The 18935-nt window shown below is 43.3% G+C and overlaps 1 protein-coding gene across 1 annotated transcript in view; it reads left to right on the top strand.

Annotated features, from left to right (window-relative positions):
* Ank1 (ankyrin 1, erythrocytic) overlaps positions 1-18935 on the top strand; it is a 131704-nt gene that overhangs the window by 135 nt on the left and 112634 nt on the right. The window lies entirely within an intron of this gene.

The following is an 18935-nucleotide window of genomic DNA, read 5'->3' as shown; positions in this document are numbered from 1 at the left end:
TTTGTAATTCCTGTTCTGGCACTGTCGCAGGAGATGGGTGGCAGGTGGCCTCTGCCTGCCTGACTCAATGAACTCAGTTCATATTTTTACAGAAAGAGACTTGCTGTCAAACTGAGTTCTGCCTCCCCCGTGTCTGGATCTACTCTCCTGATGGGGGATTGGGAATGATGTCTGCATTGTAATCGGAATCTGTTCAGAGCCTGGCAGCTTTCCTGACTCTGGCCAGAAGTGCATTTGTTGAGAGCTGTCCCCTTACGGGACTGCCAGCCCCAGGTGAAAGAGGAGGGAGTCAAGGCAGTGGTGGGCTTGGGGGGGTCACCCTCCCTCTTTTGAAAGGGGGCTGGCTTGTTGTCTTCAAGAATCCCACCTCTCTGTCACCCCTTCTATCTTCTGGAATAGTGAAAATGGATTTGTACTGCTGGGCAGAGGGAGAGGAGTCTCAGAAGGAAGGAGAAAAGTGCTGGGGTGGCTCTAGGAGATAGGACCTGGGGAAGAGTTAACTGTGATAATAGAGGCTCCCATAACCCCCAGAGTCCCCTATAAAGATAGGACCTATCATTGCCCTACAGCCCCGCAGACTGCTCCATTTCAGTGTCTGTCAGGGAAATTTCCTGGGTCTCTCTTGTGGGGAACCCAGCCCCTATCTGCACACCAGGCCCCAGGCTCAGAGAATTGTCAATGGTAGGGACTTGTAGCCAGCATGACAGATGCCCTTTTGCATGTCTAAAAGTCACAGGGTTCAGGAAAACTCATAATAGACTCCTATGGTTTGGTACCTTCACAACTGGCCTTTTCTCATGATTGGTTTGCTGAAGGAGGAGAGGCTTTGTGGGGACACTGGGACTCCCATCTGGCCTACTTTTACCCTATGCCAGGCTTTCTTGTTTAGTTGGACCATGCTAGGCCCTGAGCCCTAGCAAAGCCACCCTCCTAGGCCTGTAAACCTCAGGGACTGGAGAGGTGTCTATAAGTAAGTGCAACCTAGAGCAGGCAAGCTGATTCCAGTTAGGAAAGTGAGCAGTATGCTCTCATCTATCAGATGGCCTCAGAGAGCCTCAGTGAAGTACCATCCAGAAAAGGTATAACTAAGGGAGATGAAGGAGTGAGCTGTGCACAATTCAGGAAAAAGAGGCAGAGAGAACAGTGTATGCAAAAGTCCTGAGGTAGGCATTATGGGTATAACCAGGAGGTCAGTGTAGCTAAAGCAAGATGAGGAGAAAAAAGCAGGTAGAGGTAAAGTCAGAGAGATGGCAGAAAGGAGAAATTTGGGCTGGAAGACAGATATAGAAAATACAAAGCTTTACACATTATTATGTATGATTTGCTTTTACTTTGTGTAAATCAGGAGGCTTTAGACCATTTGGACATGATGGACAAATAATTATTTGATTTCTACCTTAGAACCTTCTGCTTGACTGGCTGCCAGTCACTCACATCTGTAATCCTAGCTATTCAGAAGGTTGAGATCTTAGTGTTGCAGCTCAAAGCCATCCTGGGCATGGAAGTCAGAGACTCTTAAACTAACCAACAAAAAGCTGGAAGTGGAAGTGTGGCTTGAGTGGTAGAATACCATCCTTCAGGGAAAAAACTAAGGGACAGTGCCCAGGCCTTGCGTTCAAGCCCCAGTATGGGCAAACAAAAAAAATAGCTTTGCTGCTTCCAGATGAGCTTGAAATCAAATTCCTAGAATGGGCTACCAAATTTAATCACCTGGTAGAGAATGAGTAACAATGGTATTGCTGAGCCACAGTACAGGTGTTCTCAACCTTTTCACTGTGGCACACACAGAACTGTTGTAGTTATATGCACAGTGTTACTATAGCCTGGGTGTTGATGATTCCCTCTCCTGTATACTCTCCCAGGTAATCTAAGTAGGTCTGGGTATGTTATTTACATAAAATTCACATAGGTGGGATTTGTGCTGTCACAGTTGCTGTTGTGTCCTTGGTGCTTAAATCTTGGTGACACTAGTAAATGTTGAAAAAAATTACCTGCCAAACATCTCATGACTCATAACTGCTCACTAGTTTGATTGCAAACTTGCCTCTACAAAGCAATCTAGCAGTTGTGGAGATGATTCTTTTGGCTACTGTGTTTTGTTATTTTACATGTGTGGGACCATACTGGGCCTTGAACTCAGGTCTAGGTATTCTCCCTTAGCTTTTTCACTTACCATTTGAACTACTACTTCTGGCTTTTTTGCTAGTTAATTGGAGATGAGAGCCTGGGGGATTTTTTTCTACCCAGATTGGTTGAATCTCAATCTTCAGCTCTCAGTCTCCTCCTAGATTTTACAGGCATGAGACACTAGGTGCTCACTAGGATTCCTGAGAGAATCCTTGCTCTGAATTCCTATCACACCTTACTGGAACCTCCCTAGAGCCCTACTTCCCACACCTTGTTACTTATTTACATCTATGTCATCACTCCTCCTCCGAGCAGAACCTCCTCAGCTGGAGAAGGGAGTGCTCATCCCTGACTCATCTTTGAGTCATTTCCTCTCACTTTCCACAAAGTCCACAAAGGTTTTGAGCATGGGACTGAAAAAGGCATCTGTCAGATGATTGAATTCAAAGGCAGTGAATGAGTCTGAGCTCTTGTTTCTTTCGACTATTGCATTTGGGCTATTTATTTGGAAGATAAGTGTCCAGGCAGACTCTGAACAGAAGCAGGTGGTCACAGCCTAATGGCCTAGTGGCCTGGCTGGCCCAAAGTCCAGTTTCTAAGAGCTCCCCTGTCCTGGACATCAGCCCATGGGACTGCTCTGGGCAAGCTCAAAGTTTGTCATTGGCTTCCAGCAGGCAGTGACAACCAATTAGAGAGCTGGTGAGAATTCAATTGCTTTCAACCCTTGTCTCTGGGCTCACCCTTGGCCACCACCCTCCCTCTGCTGCTTGATGTTAACAGAGGCTGATTTATCTCCTGAATTTACTGTTCCCGCACAGGAAGGAGAGCCCATTAAGGGAGGAAGTGGTCCCACTGCTAACAGTTCTGGCTAACCAGCTACTGAAACCCATTAGCAGCTGTAGTGGGAGAAGCAGGAACAGGAACACTTTGCCTGAAGACAACACTTGTTTATGGCAAGATGAGTGAAAACGGAACAAAGCCAACAGTCTCTGTCTGCAGCCTTCTATAACCTAATCTACTGCAAGGTGGGGGTGGATGTTCTTTCTGAGCAGACCACTTGTCCCACCTGGCTCTGGAAGAGAGGGGAAACCCATTGCCCTGCCCTCCCCAGGAGTGGGATGCTTTAGAAGTAAGAGCACCTAGTTTAGTTTCCTTTGGAAGCTGGTCCTGGAAAAGCTGGAAAGATGCTGGTCTTTGTACAGCCTTTCCCATGTGGTCCCTGGTGGCCCAGCCACTGTCATCAAGGATGGCAATGAATCGCAAATAGTGGGACATGTTCAGCCACTCAGAAACATTCAGCAGTAAGCAAGCTGCCCTGTATGGCCAACCCTTCCTCAGTCTGTCCTGGCTGGGAGTTAGAGTAGGAGCAGGCTTCAGTGTGTTTGGGATGCTGTCTCCTAAAACATCTGTGTGATAACCAGAATCTGTCCTCTTCAAGTCCAATGTTTTTGTCTACATGGTGTGTCTATAAGTTTCCCCTGAAGCACGCACATTTATACCTTCCTGATAGGATGGTGAGTTTTAAGTTTGCAAGGGACTGATTCTTCGTGGAATTTTGGTAGAGTAAGCAATAACAAGGTGTGAAGTTCGGGGCAGGGTCATAAAAGACAGGGTGGGGGATGGAGATATTAAGATGTGGATGGGAAGAGAGTACATTTGCCTGTATACTTAAAACAGTAACCTGGGCTTAGAAGTCCTTCCTATATATTCTTTGGGTCTACTCTAGTCTGAACTACCACAATATAGAATATACATGTCAATGAGGGATGCTGGACTTGGAAAGGAAGCAGGGGCCTGTGATGTATGGGAGCTGTGTGGGTTCTGGTGCCTCTGTGTGCATGTGTCTAGGTGGTCTTGGAGTCAGCCCAGAAATTGGCTGGACCCTTGCTCCACCACAAGCTTGTCAAATACAGTATTTAGGATAAAATAACTTTTACTATAATAAGCCCTGAATTCCATTCAGACCGGCATCATTTTTATTTTCCATATGAGGGTTTGAACTCTGGTCCTCATGCTTGCTAGGCAGGAGCTCTAACAGAACAGTTGATCTATATTCTTAGCCCTATTTTTCTGCTGGCTGATTTTGAGATAGGGTCTCATTTCCTGTTTAGACATGCGCTACTACATCTTGGTCTTCATCAAGGTGTTTCAGAACTTGTTCTGCCTATGCAGGCTTCAAACTTCAATCCCAACCATCTCAGCATCACAAGTAGCTAGGATTGCAGGTGTGAACCACTGGTGTCCAGTAACCCTGAATTTTATATGGTGTTGGAAGTGCCCTGGGAAGCAGATCTTCAGAGAGGTCAGGCCTAGCAGCCATTCCCCAGCCATGTTCACAGTTGGACCCAGCTGGGCTTGTTCCTCACTCTCCAGACTAGTGCTTTTAGGGTGGTGGGGACACATTTTCTTGAGCTCATGTTCTAAGTGAGCTGAAGCTCTGTTTTATATATTCATATTTCCTGGACTTTACAAAACAATGGTCTACCTTTGTGTTCTGTAGCCAGACTCCTGAGTTTGAAACTTTGCTCTGACATGTTCTAGTCATTCTCCTTGAGCCAGATGTACACTCTCCCCATACCTCCTTGCTCAGCTGTCTGCTACAGACTGCACTGCTGACGCAAGGCCAGTGAGAGGGGCATGTGAGATTGATACCTGGCACCTTAGAAAATGATGAATATTATTCATATTTTAATGACAAGTTCTATTGCTTTTGGAAGGGCAGAGAAAGAAAATTGTATTATATGATATGGACATGCTATGGGAATCAGCATTCAGAACATTTTCAGACATCTTCAGGGTATAGACATGAGCATTAGGTTTCATAGACAAATACTGGGGATAAGAAGAGAGGTATGCATAATAGTTCAACACTTCTGGTCTAAATATGGCCTGGTTGATCATTATTCCAGAACTCATTTTGGGAGAGGTTCCAAAGAAGTAGTTATCATTGTCATCACTGGTCAGGATAAGCAAATCATCATTGTGTGGTGGGTGATCTGTCCTGAGGAGGCTCTATTGTTCTTTAAGGGTAGCTTTTTTTGTTTGTTTTTCTTGTTTTTGTTTTTTTGTTCTTTTGGTCGGCTGTGGGGCTTGAACTCTGGGCTTGGGCACTGCCCCTAAGCTCTTCAGCTCAAGGCAGAGCACTCTACTGCTTGAGCCACAGCGCCACTTCTGGTTTTCTAGTGGTTTATTGGAGATAAGAGTCTCAGGGACTTTCCTGCCTAGGCTGGCTTTGAATAGTAATCCTTAAATCTCAGCCTCCTGAGTAACTAGGATTACAGGTGTGAGGCACCAGCGCCCAGTTCTTAAGGGTAGTTTTGATTCTTTATCATGAAGATATTATTAATCACTCCTGTACTTCCTAGATTCCAAGGTGAATGCAACATGACTTGAAGAGAAAATGGCATAGATAAAATACATTCAAAATGGAGACAGTGATGGCAAGCTTTTCTCCTATTTTTAGTTAACATACAGGCACTGCAAAGGCAACTTTTAAGCACCTCTTACAATTCCTCTCAGGTTTGAACATTAACAATCTTGAGGGAATTAAAGTGTCAGCCGATCTGGCTCTATACAAGAAAGGGACAAATAGGTAAAAAAAATATGTGTTGTTTAAACTTAAAACTAGAAACACTATCATAAAGCAGAATGCAACAGGAAGCAAAAGTCAGAAGACATCCAATTTAAATAAATAACTCTATGATAATGGATTACTAAAAAGATGTATTGGGAGCCAATGAAAAAATCCATTTTTATCTCTATTTATATAGAAAGCCTTAGCCAAAAATATGTTTTGCCTTGTGTGGTGGGTGCTTGGAAGGACTGTAAAGTCAGACAGCTGTCATATATAAACAACTTTCTTTTGAATCTCTTGTTTTTATTTACTTTTTTGGGAGGACTAGCACAAATGACTCCATTTGGATTCTCACAATCCCACCTCCTCACTCTTTTTTTTCCTTTTTTGGTGATATGGGGGGGAGGCTTGAACTCAGGGCCTTGTATGCACTTGCTATTCATTCACTCTACTACTTGAGCCATCATCCCAGCTCCTTTTGCTTTATTTTTCAGATAGAGTCTTTCATCCCCCCACCCTCCAAGCTGGACTTCTACTGGGATCCTCCTACAGGCATGAATCACCATGCCCAGCTTTGTTTGAGATAGATTTGTTGAGCCCACAAGTTCTTTTTTTTATCAGAAACTTTCAACAAATATAAGAATTTGGAAATTTAAGAGATTTTCCTACTTAAATATACCTTGATTCCAGTGAATAGAATTTTTTTGGTAGAAAGCAACAATGGGTAACTCACCCTGACCTTCGGCAAGTGGCATGCATTGTGTGAGTGGATGAAATTGAACTGGCAAAGTCTGAATAGGCTGAGCTCATTCTACTGGACTGGGAGTGAGGTTAGCAGAAAAGTTCTATAGTGGGGAGAACTTGAGTAGCAGTCAGGTGGGGTTTCACAGGGCCAAGGAGAACCATAGGAACCAAGGGATGTGCAGAGGCACTTCATGGGGTCATGAAGGTACACAGTCTAGGTATATAAGGACAGGTGGATGGTGGACAGCAGCAGGAGATTAGAACAGAGGTAGATAGGGCCTGATTACTAACTTTTAGTTGACAACCAGTGACAGTGACTTTATAGATGTCAAGGGATAAGCACAAGGTGCTTGAGTCCTATACTGCAGAAGCCCTATACTGCAGAAGATTTCCTCTGGCAGGGTTGGGAAAAATGAACCATGGGGTAGAAACCACTTAGGAAAATTTGCCAGTGTCTGTGAGAGTGGACTAGAGGTGTGGCTCAGGTGGTAAAGTACATGATATGAGACACTGAGTTCAAATCCCAGTACCATCCAGAGAAAAAGGAAAACAAACCACAAAATCAAGGGGAATGGAAGACTATTAACTTTACTGAGTAGAGACTGTGGCTTAGCCACAATGTTGTTGATCAAATATTGAAACTTTTGTAATATTCACAATAGCCACATATGAAGCCTTTGCCCATGATACAAATGAGAAAAAATGACTGTTGCTGTAGTTAGGAAGGTAATGAACTATAGGTATTGTACAAGATATTTACAAGGCCCTGTGGTCTGGGATCTTGTCTACAAGGGAGTGGCAGGTTCCTCCAGTTCTTAGTGTACTTCTTCTTTTCCTTCATCTGCATTATTGGCTCAGTGAATTCTGTTCCATTAAGAATATTTAACTTACTAGGTACTGGTGGCTCACACCTGTAATCCTAGATACTCAGGAGGCTGAGATCTGAGGATCTCAGTTCGAAGCCAATCCAGGCAGAAAGTCTATGAGACTCTTATCTCCAATTAACTACCCAAAAAGCCAGAAGTGGAGCTGTGGCTCAAGTGGTAAAGTACTAGCCTTGAGCAAAAAAGCTCAGGGACAATGCCCTGAGTTCAAGCTCCAGGACTGGAAAAAAATCTAACTGGCAAATCAGGTAGAACCAGGGTTATACTGAGTGTACAGGCAGGGAGACAGGAGGCAAAATAATCTTGAAAAATATGTCATCAAGACTCTGGTGAGGCCTGATGAATCATTCACTCCCATTGCTGAGAGCATTGCGTTGTTACAAATTGCTGATTCAACAACATGGGAATAGAAAATGAGCCTCATTTCTTGATGTCAACATAGCCCATCTGACAGCAGCTGCTTGAGATGCTGTACTGCAAATGGCTCTGAGTCTTAGTCAGGCTCAAGGACAAGAGCACTGTGGTTCTGAAGTCCTACAGGGGATCTGGGACTGGATGGGGCTTGCAGGGCATCTTGGTGGGCATGTCACAGCAGTTATTTCTTGGCCACTGTTGATATTCTTTTTCTTCTGTCTACTTCAGTTCATCCCTCATCAAATAAATCATGATGACTGATGTTTATCTGTCCAACACTACACATCTTCCAAGGATGTCATACCTTGTATTCAGATTTGCTGGTTCATCTTCCAGAAAATGATGTTTATCACATATTCCCCATTTGTTGTCATTCATTGCTGTTGTCAGGTTGTGATTGGTGTTAGTTATAGATCAGACAGCAAGTAAGTGTCAGGTCTCTCTCCTGACCTGGGTTTGTGTCAGTATCAAGCTACCACACTGAAGCAGCACAGTGATATTTTCTTCATGCTAAATGTATAGATTGCTGGTATAGTTAGCATGGAGCTTCTCTTTTTTTTTGTTCTTAATATATATATTTTGTTTTTAAGATACTGTACAGAGGGGTTACAGTTACATGAGCAAGGTAATTAGTCCATTTCCTATTGAACATTGTTACCCCCTCTTTTATTTTTCCCCTACCATCTCTTTCCTCCCCACCTCCCCAACAATTCCCTCCACTCCCCCCGCCCCTGCAAAGTTGTAAAGTTCATTTTCAATATACTGTCTTGTACATCTCATTTACAATGGGTCAGCCTGTATCCATATTTCAGCATTTTGTTATTTCCCTTCCCCTCCCCAAATTAGAAAAATGTATATACAAGATGCAGGACACTGGAATAAAATACAGTGATATCAGGGGTTATACCATGGGGGGAGAACATACAAAGAAACAACAAAAAAATCACACAGTATAAGTACACTAAAAAGAACAGCAACAAAGATAAAACCTCTTGTGTCCCTATCTTGGGGTTCATTTCACTTAGCATCAGGTTATATGAGTATATATACATAGCTTTTGACCTCTTCTGCTTGTCCTAGATATATACTAGTTTTTGCAGATAAAGAAAACCATGGGACCTATGTTTCTTTGAGTCTGGCTTACTTCACTTAATATAATTTTTTTCCAAGTCTTTCCATTTCCTAACAAATGGGGCAATGTCATTCTTTCTGATTGAGGCATAGAATTCCAGTGTGTGTGTGTGTGTGTGTGTGTGTGTGTGTGTGTGTGTGTGTGTGTGTGTATACACATATATATATCACATTTTCTTGATCCATTCATCTACTGAGGGACATCTGGGTTGGTTCCATATCTTAGCTATGGTGAATAATGCTGCGATAAACATAGTTGTGCTGGTAGCTTCAGTATGGCCTTATTTGTGATCACTTGGGTAAATGCCCAAAAGTGAGATTGCTGGGTCAAAGGGGAGGTCTATGTGAAGTCCTTTGAGGAACCTCCATACTGCTTTCCAAAGTGATTGAACAAGTTTACACTCCCACCAACAATGCAGTAGGGTTCCATTCTGTCCACATCTCCTCCAGCATCTGTTGTTATTTGATTTCTTGATTATAGCCATTCTAATTGGGGTGAGGTGGAATCTCAATGTTTTGATTTGCATTTCTTTTATGGATAGAGAAGTTGAACATTTCTTTATGTGTCTATTGGCCATTCTTATTTCCTCTTCAGAGAAATCTCTCTTTAAGTCCTTAGCTCACTTATTAATCTGACAGTTGTTTCTTTGAGGATTTGTTGTTGGGGGATTTAATTTTTTGAGTTCCAGGTATATTTTAGATATGAGACCCTTGTCCATTGTATGGCTAGTGAAGGTCTTCTCCTGATCTGTGGGCTTTTTATTGATCTTGCTAGCTATGTCCTTTGCCATGCAGAAGGAGCTTCTCTTTTTTAAAATTATATTTTTATCTTTAAGTAGTTGTACAAAGGGGTTACCATTCTACAAATCAGTTTGTAAGTATAATACATCTTGATTGATGTCACCCTTTCACCATTCTCCCATCCCTCCTAACCCAACACTTCCCTCTAATTTTCCTACTTTAAATGAATATGCATTGAATCTTATGACTGCTCTCTCTCTCTCTCTCTCTCTCTTCATTGATTTACCTCCCTCCTTTGATTTCCCACCCACCCCAGCACCTTTCAATTCCCAGTTTCCTGGTATTCATTTTGTTGGACTGTGAGTTAGTTGTTTTGAGAATTATACCATTTGAATTCTCCTCTGCAAATGCCATATCTTTGTGTACACTTTTTGTGTGTGGAAAGGTAGGTGCCTTACTGGTGATTGAACTGAGGCCTTATACTCTTGATTGGCTTTTTTTTTTTACTTAAGACTGTTGCTACCACTTGACCCATATCTCCACGGTTGGCTTTTTGGGGGTTAATTGGAGATGAGTCTCACAAACTTTTATGCCCAGGTTGGCTTCAAAGTGTGATCCTCAGATCTTAGCCTCCTCAGTAGCTAGGATTATAGGTGTGGGCCACCAGTGCCTGACAGCATGGAGCTTTTAATCCAGCTTCCTCAAGCTTTATAAAATGTAACTGTAAATGCAAACTGTACTTCTCACTTCCAGGCTGGGCCTATCCTTTCACCCTGTTTCAGTGCTATGAAAGATCCTCTGGCCAATCAATAGCCAACCCCTCCAGTCCTCCAGACCTCAGGCCTCTTGTTTCCTCCACATCCTGGCCCAACATCCAATCCTGCTTTGTTTTGTGAAGTTTCTTGTTCTCAGTGAATACAATGGGGAGTTGTAAGAATGAATGACCATTGAACATGAACTCTGTGTGTGGGATGATGTATCCTAGTTGTTACGTTCAGTGGTTCATTAAATGGAATTTGTTCCCCACTGAACATAAGCCCTGACTCTGTGTGTGTGTGTCTGGGTTGCCACACCCACCCACAGTGGAACCACTGAGTGGTTATTGTTATTCTCTGTCCAGTAGCCCCCAAAGAAATACTATTCTATGGAATGGTAATCTTTCTCTGAATTAGGGACAAAATTGAAGAAGGAAGGCGAACTAAGTTGGGAGATTGGATTGTCAGTCTCTGTCTATCTTGTCTTCCACTGGCATTTTTAAAAATTGCCTTTCGTTTCAGCTTCCTTGTTCAAGCTCATGGTACCAGCTCCCTTCAAGGCCTGGGGCTGAGTGCTAAGTTGCATGGGCTATTGTTTCAGACACTCAAGAGTTGGGACAGCTGGCTGCACCCCTGCCCCTTTGCCCACTTGCAATGTGGCCATTGGGAACATGGGCTGCAGCTTTTTGAATACATGGGTTGTATTTAGAGTAAGCAGCCATGGGGCAGCATGAGATATTACTTAGGTCTTAGCTTTGCTTGTTGTCATCTGATTTTGTTTAACAGTAAGGATATGTCAGGCTCAGACAGTATTGATGACTGTGTGCTTTTAAGTTCTCCCCTACATTCAGTGTGCCTCTTCTCCAGGAAGATGTTTCAGGGATGCCCTGTCTGACACTCACTAAGAGCCCTTCTACAGCATCCTTGGCTTTTTGGGCCCTGTTTCTCAGGCTTGCTCCTGGGCCTTTTCTCACTTATAAGCCATGGTTGAGCACCCCAAGTGGGGGAAGCCCCAAGGGCATGCAGGTGTGGAATACTAAGAACAGCCTACCCAGTGTGTCTTTCATGGGAGCCACAGAAACAGGGTCCCCAGATGGAGGTGTCTCAGGCATTGGGCAGGGTCATGAAGGGCTCCTTTGGGACTTTCCTATCACACACTCAGCCCTTTCCTTTCACATATCTTTATTGGCTCACCATGTACAGGGCTTTTTTTTTTTAAAAAAAAAAGCAAAACTATCTCACTAAGCCTATAAGCTTGGAAAAGCAGTTTTTTTTTTTTACAGCATAGGCATTTGATTTGGAAAGCTTCACAGTGGGAGTTCCTTTAGTAGTTAGCTCCCAAGTGTATATGAAAAATGTATCATATATAAACATTTTTGTGAGGGGTACAAACTTTTGTAAGTAGATTCAGCTAGAAATGTCTTCAAATGCCACCCCCCCCCACACACACTGCCTTTTGTATTTATCAGTAAGTTAAAGACAGGCATCCATCATCTTTAGAAGAAGATCCTGTGATAGGTGGTAACATGGAACTATATTACCAGTCTTGGTAAAGAGGGAAATGTGATAGCCAAATTCATATATACAAATCAGAACATTTATAGAATTGATTAATTATATTTCAAAAGTTTGTTTTGCTTTAAAGAAGAAATCTGCTAAGTACAGGTACCCATTGTAGAAGTTCTTTGTTTCTCTGCATTTGGCTCTTGGGAACCATAGGCATTGAGTGGGGGCAGAAGACTAGGGGGAGAGATGGGAAAGAGGAACAGAGGGAGATAAAAGACTTAGAGAATGGAGAAAATTCTCCAGTTATTACTAGGTTGACACTGGCAGGTGCAGAATCTTCCTGAGATACTTCCAGGGCAAGAGGGAAAAGGATAAGGTAGGAATCACAGGAAAGTAGATTCCAACTTTAGAAGACAAAGCCCTTTCTACAGTTAGACTTCTCTACTGGGAAAGGTTTCTGATCTAAGGCCTGTCAAGCACTGGGAAGGAAGAACAGGTGCATGGACCAGAAGTAAGACTCTCATGACCTTCAAAACAACCCCCTTCAATGGCTTCATTATCAGATAGACAACTCCAGGAGGAAATGGGGTTTGATTAACAAAGATTCTATGTACTGCATCCAATTAGAGGCACTTGCCTCTATTGAGGACTAGATTTATCCGAGTGTCATTTAATTTCTTCTCCTCTTGATCCTGTGGGGCTTAGGACTTGCCTGGCTGGCTTCACAATTCTCTATGAAAATTAAAAAAATAATCATTCAATCATGTGAAATGGACTTGAATTAGCAAAAGAGCCTTTTCCAGTGTAGATATCTTAGAAATGCTTAGGCTATTTAAATACAGGAGTTAGAAATCTTGCAACTTTCTGATCAGTTGGTCTCTAGTAATCAAGTCAATGAAATACTTGAAAATTTTTGTACATTTTTTTATTGTAAAAATGCTGAACAGAGGGGTTACAGTTACATGAGTAAGGTAATGAGTACATTTCTTATCGCGCATTGTTGCCTCCTCCTTTATTTTCCCCCTACCATCCCTTCCCTCCATCTCCACAACTACCCTCCCCCCCCGACACACGTAAAATTTTATAAGCTAAGGAAAGCCAAATTTTTTCACCTAATTTGGAATCCAAATTTGGACCTTGTTTACTTGGATTTGCATGGGTGATTAGAGAGCTCTATTTCCAAATGTGTAGGGTGAAATAAAAATTAATTTATGCAATGCAATCGATTCTGATTGAAATAGAATGCTTAAAGAGGTTGGTCCATCAAGAATCCATAGTTACGACAGCCCACCCACCCTTCTTGCGGCGGTGGGAAGGGGTTGAGGGGGAGGGGAGAGAAGCTGGGGAGATGGTGCAGGGAAGGCCCTGCTGATACTCAAGGGCCAGATCTGCTGGGCCCAGGGCTGAGTCACTTTCCCACTGGAAAATAGTAACATTTATTTAGTAATTTGCTGGTTCGTAGCAAACACAGGCAGACATTTGGGGGAGAGGGATGTCATGGGAAACTAGCTATATCCTTACCTCACACAGGTACCTTTTCTACAGCAGAACTAACTTTCCTCTGGACCTACATTTTGGCCTTGAGAGTATGGTGTCTGGTTTAACAATTCCTTATGGAAATATTCAGTTCTTTCTTCCCTTGGGCAGTCCCGTAGAAGGATGGCTTCCCCAGAACTCCTAAGTTTACAGGTGTGGTCCCCTCACCCAGCTAAAATCACTCTCAGATGTTTTCTATAGTACATTCTCTCCTCTTCCTACACGTACCCCCTATAAACAATTGGTCTAATAAACAACAAATGTGTCTGCCCATAGAAAGAACAGCGAGACAGTTTTGTGGCTATCTTACCATCCTTCCTAGCCCCCATCTTATCCCAAAGCCATCCTCACTGCCTCAGGCCAGAGCCTCACATCCTCCAAACCACTGTTAGACTGGCTATCTGAAGTTGCCAGGATGACACCTACATATGCACACTAATTCTCTCTAAGCCAGTAGCCTGAGCAACTCCTGATGCCACCTCACACTTAGTGAAACCATCAGCCTTGTGATGAGAAGCATCACCCACGTGAGGGGAGAATAGCCTTCCCTGCCCCCATAGGGTGTAGGAGGAGAGGGAAACAAGCAGAGTGTTGTAATTGTGAGTCACTTGGGTTAGCTCAACAAACTCCTACAGACCTTAGGGAAATGCTCATGCTATTTATGAATTCAACCAGAGGCTATGAGGAAATAATTGAAAGCTATTGGCTAGAAATTCAGAGGAGGTAAACTTGGGTCTCTTATCTGGTTGGACCAACCAGCTGTTTCATGCTAATCCCCAGGGAAGATAGGAGAACTGTTTCAGCTCTCTGTGAATTCAGGGCCCCCCTGTTGGCCTGATTGTGCAGTAGGCAGTTGGTAATGCTAAGTAACAATTCGAATAAGGGGCCAGACAAAAACTTGGTGCAGCCTACCAGATTGCTGACAGCGAGTAGGGCCCCAAAGAGGCTTCCTCTCATCTCATTCCCAGCAGATACTTGTGGTTTTCATGTTACTTCCTCAGCTCCTGAACTAGTCTTCTGATCCACAGTGCACATCTTTGAGAAACTAGAACAGGATGCTATAACAGCAGACTGGGCTCTGATTGCTGACTTCAAATTCTAACCCTGCCCTTTCTCTACTGTATGGGCTATGAGGGTTAAATGAGTTACTGCTTGTAGAGTGATAGGCTAGTACCTACCACAAACAAAATGTTAGCTGGTACTATTTTCATTCTGCTTCCTCTATCAGTTCCTCTAGTTCCTCATCCCATGGACCAAAAGATGTGCAGAATTAGACATAGAGAATACTGTGGATTGAGCATGGGTCATAATTTGGTGGTAGATGAGGTAGGGCCCTAGACGGACCCATGCCTATGTTAGGCTTGTCTCTTAGCACTCTCAAGTGTGCTCAGCTTTGATGGGTACCTGCATGCAGACCTGGGCCCTCCTTGCCTGTTCTCCATAGTCTAACAGGAAAGGAAATGGCATGGGAAGGATCCTTTGGCATGAACCATTCCCCACAAGATGTGATAACATTGCTTACCATCCACATCTCCACCTTCCCGTTAGGACACCAGATCCACAAGAACAGGATTCTCCCTGTTCTTTGTCAGAGCCTCTGTAGTACCTGGCACCTGGAAGCTATACACAGAGTTGTGAAAAGATGAATGAACCTAAGAGAAACCACCTTTGTGTAAAATCTTTGTGGGGGATGGAAAGTCCCTTTAACTTCAAAATAGAAGACACCTAAATCTTTCAAATCAACTTTGTGGTTTGGAATTGTCCTTCCACACCGTATTCATAGTTTCCTAGAAGAGGTACATTCTTTTGTTGCTTGACAGAATATTCTTTTTGTTTGCTTGTTTTATTATCATTAAATAGTTGTACAAAGGGTTTGGTTCAACATATCAATTTATGAGTAAAATGCATCTTGATCAGTGTCACCCCTTCCATCATTCTTCCCCAGCTCTCCCACCCCCACACCCGTCTGCTCCTGACAGATTTTTCTCATTGACCAGGGTTTGCTCTGGATCCACTGGCTCTGTCCAGGCTTGGAAGCCTTCTTTTTTCCCCTTGTTATCTTCTAGAACCACACACCCAGAGCTTAAGGGCACCAAAGCTGCATTAGGATTGTTGAATTGGAGCCCACAACAGCCTAAGAGCTGGTAACCCTTTAGATTCTGGAAGATCTCATTGCTATATAAATGCCCCCTTGAGTACTGTAGAATTCTCTGCTCTTCACCTCCCCTGAACTCTTGTACTCTTTGTGGGAAGCTCTGTTTGGTGTATAATTGTACACTGTTAGATGCATCTTCTGAGCCATTGTCTTATAGAGTGTTTATTTAACCCTGCTCTTGTTCTGCTCGCTTTCCTGGTTAAGTGTATCTTTCACTTCCACTGTAGTATATGTATCTCTCTATCTGTGTTGGCTGCCCAAGTATGCCTGGTAGTACCATAGCTGACATATAGAAGAACAATGTGTGGACAAGGAAACACATGTCTAGACAACTCGAGTTTTCGTATTGGAATTTCTCTTCCCTTTCCCTGAAAACCACTTGAGGGACTAAAGATTGATCTCCTATGGTAATGTTAATTGTCAGGTTTCTTGACATCTTATATCAGAAATCCTGGAAATCTCTATCTCTGGGAACAAGGAACCAGCTGAATCACTCCATAAATGATAATGTTTTGGGTATCACTACTACTATTAATAATAATAATAATACTTGCCGGGCGCCGGTGGCTTATGCCTGTAATACTAGCTACTCAGGAGGCTGAGGTCTGAGGATCGAGGTTCAAAGCCAACCCCGGGCAGGAAACTCCGTGAAACTCTTATCTCCAATAAACCACCAGAAAACGGGAAGTGGTGCTGTAAGTCAAGTGGTAGAGTGCTAGCCTTGATCTGAAGAGTGCAGGGACAGCCCTCAGGCCCAGAGTTCAAGCCCCATGACCAACAAAAAAAATTAAAAATAATAAAAATAATACTTGGTTTACTGCCCATTTTTCCCATTCTTTCTCTAATAACATTCCTTTACTTAAAAGTTCAAGGTCAGTGATATTTTGAAAAGCAATTTTGGAAGTGAACCTCAAGATAGCTTTTAGAGTAGAAATATGTTCTTCATTTCATAAAGTCACAGAACTTTTGACACGTCAAGAATATCAAAACAGCCAAGATTTTATTTCTTTCCAAAAGATATGATGCTAAGGTTTAAAAAAGGGGACCAGGTAGTTTTGCTTTGTTATTGTACAGGGTAGAGATGTTAAGATATAACATACCTTGGAATCCATTCATTATGGCTAGGGTCTCCTGCAGACAAGAAGGTAGGTGTATGGCCTGTTTCCTTCTCCTTTTAAATAATTGTAAAGGAAGTGGAGAAAATACTGTGTGAAAAGATAGCTGGCTAGAATGTATAAGAGGATTAAATAGAAAGATGTGGTTTCAGTTCAATTATTAAGAATAATATGAAGAGTTTTGGTGGCACCTACTCTTGTTGCCTTGGCTGTATAAAGCAGATAGGAACACAACACAGAAGGCAGATGACACTCTGTTCCAGTGGGAGCTCCCACATCTCCCATTAAAAGGGTTCATGAGGATCTTGGAGGAACAAGCCCATCACCCTGTGAAATGTGAGAATGACAAAATCTAGGCAACAGTAGGTAGGCTGGTGATGGCTTAATTTGAGTTAATGCTTTGCAATGCTTTGGCTCTGGAAAGGAGGAAGAACTTTTGTAGTCAGCATTTGGCCAGAAGACCAGCCTTTTCCCACCAGGACTGGGAGAAAGGGGTAGAGCTGAGTTCCCTATCTCCTTGGTCAGCTAGTCTGGGGTGTCAGCAATTCAGGGCCAGCAGGGAAGGTTCAACACATGTTTTCAGGAGCTTCTTTGGCCTAGTTGGGAAGGCCAACTGAAATGACAGGATCATTATTGCCACCATCATTCCAGAGAACTCAGTGAAGTAGACAGCATTAATTCAGCCATTCTGTTGCACACATTTCCCTTCTCCTATCCCATTGCTCCTGAAAGGACAGCTTCTATCCTCCAGGCCTGGAAGCCTGGCTCCTGTGGGCCATTTGTCTGTACTAGTTGTGTCTGACTAGTGACTATGGTCTTTTCTGAATACAGAGAAATTTCATTAAAGATGCTCTATTGAATCAAAATGTCCAGGATTGAACAAATCTTGCTGGAGAAGTTTACTTTTCTCCTCTACCTTAGAAATACCTTTGGCTTATCTGAGATCAAAGCTCAGAGTAGCTTCTCCCTTCTGCTTCATGCACTACCCAAAGCCTCATCCTGCCCACAGGTGGCCTCAGCAGCTGCTTCTGTAAAGTAGGGACAGTGATAGTTACTAGCTTAGTGGCTAGATGAGATGACTAATTAATTATGTTACAATATCTAATGTACTTTCAACAACTGGCTTGTATTCTAGTCCATTATTATTTTCCAAGCCATTTCTCCTCACTGCTCTTTCATCTCTATGTAATTGTTATTCTAGTGAAATGTTAAGGGCAGAGTCATGGTCCACCGCCCAGTAGTGGTCCCAGGATGCCTTCTCATCCTGGAAAGACCTTGGTTTAGCATTCAACAAACTCTGGGCCACACTGGAATCTTCAGCAAGTCAGAGGAGACCAAACAGTCCTGCTTGCTTCAGATTGTGGTTCTTCTGCGCTAGAATTGCATTTCTAAACAAGAATGGGACCCTCCAGATAGGCATGCTACAGGGGCTAGTGGAGCAGCCTGTGGATGGGCTCAGAAACTGCATCCATTGACAATTCTTCAGCCCATTTTCACAACAAATTTTTTTCCATATTAGCAAGTGTGTTTTTTTTTTGGGGGGGGTCCAGTCGTGGGGCCTGAACTCTGGGCCTGGGCGCTGTCCCTCAGCTCTTCAGCTCAAGGCTAGTGCTCTACAACTTGAGCCACAGCGTCACTTCCGGCTTTTTTCTTTTTGCTTATGTGGTGCTGAGGAATTGAACCCAGGGCCTCATGCATGCAAGGCATGCGCTCTACCACTGAGCCACCTTCCCAGCTCCACAGCAAGTGTGTTTAAGCTTGTAGTTTCCTTAGTGTCTACTACTTCGTTTTCTACCCTAGCAGGCTATGGAGACAGCTTCTGTGATTTTTGCAAACACTCAAAGTTGTTAAGTAAATAGGACCATTCTCAAAAAACAACTCATGCATGTTTCCAGAGCGCTCATTTTTCCTGGAGTTTTGGTTCCCAAATCAACAGTATATTGTGAAGTGGTCAGCTCCAAATGTAGCCAGCTCCTTACTGGGAAGCTAAAGCATGGTTGCTGACATGGGCCAGTACACTCAATGACAGCAGGTGCTCATGACATCCCAATACCTTCCCCCTCAGCAAGGAAGCCAAGAGTCATGGAGGAATGTGTGCCATGTTGTCTTGAAGAAGCAGAGTGTCTCTGCTAGACAGGATGAGCAATTTAGTCCTGAAGGAAGTGTAGAGGAAAGACAGAGAGCGATCCTGTCTCTGCTGTATGGCCCAGGGTTCTGGAATGGGAAGCAGCTGTGAAGTCCCCATCTGAGAAA

The sequence above is a fragment of the Dipodomys ordii genome, unplaced genomic scaffold (genome assembly GCF_000151885.1).
Source record: "Dipodomys ordii isolate 6190 unplaced genomic scaffold, Dord_2.0 Scaffold4, whole genome shotgun sequence".
NCBI lineage: Eukaryota > Metazoa > Chordata > Mammalia > Rodentia > Heteromyidae > Dipodomys > Dipodomys ordii.
This window is presented reverse-complemented; position numbering and strand designations above follow the sequence as displayed.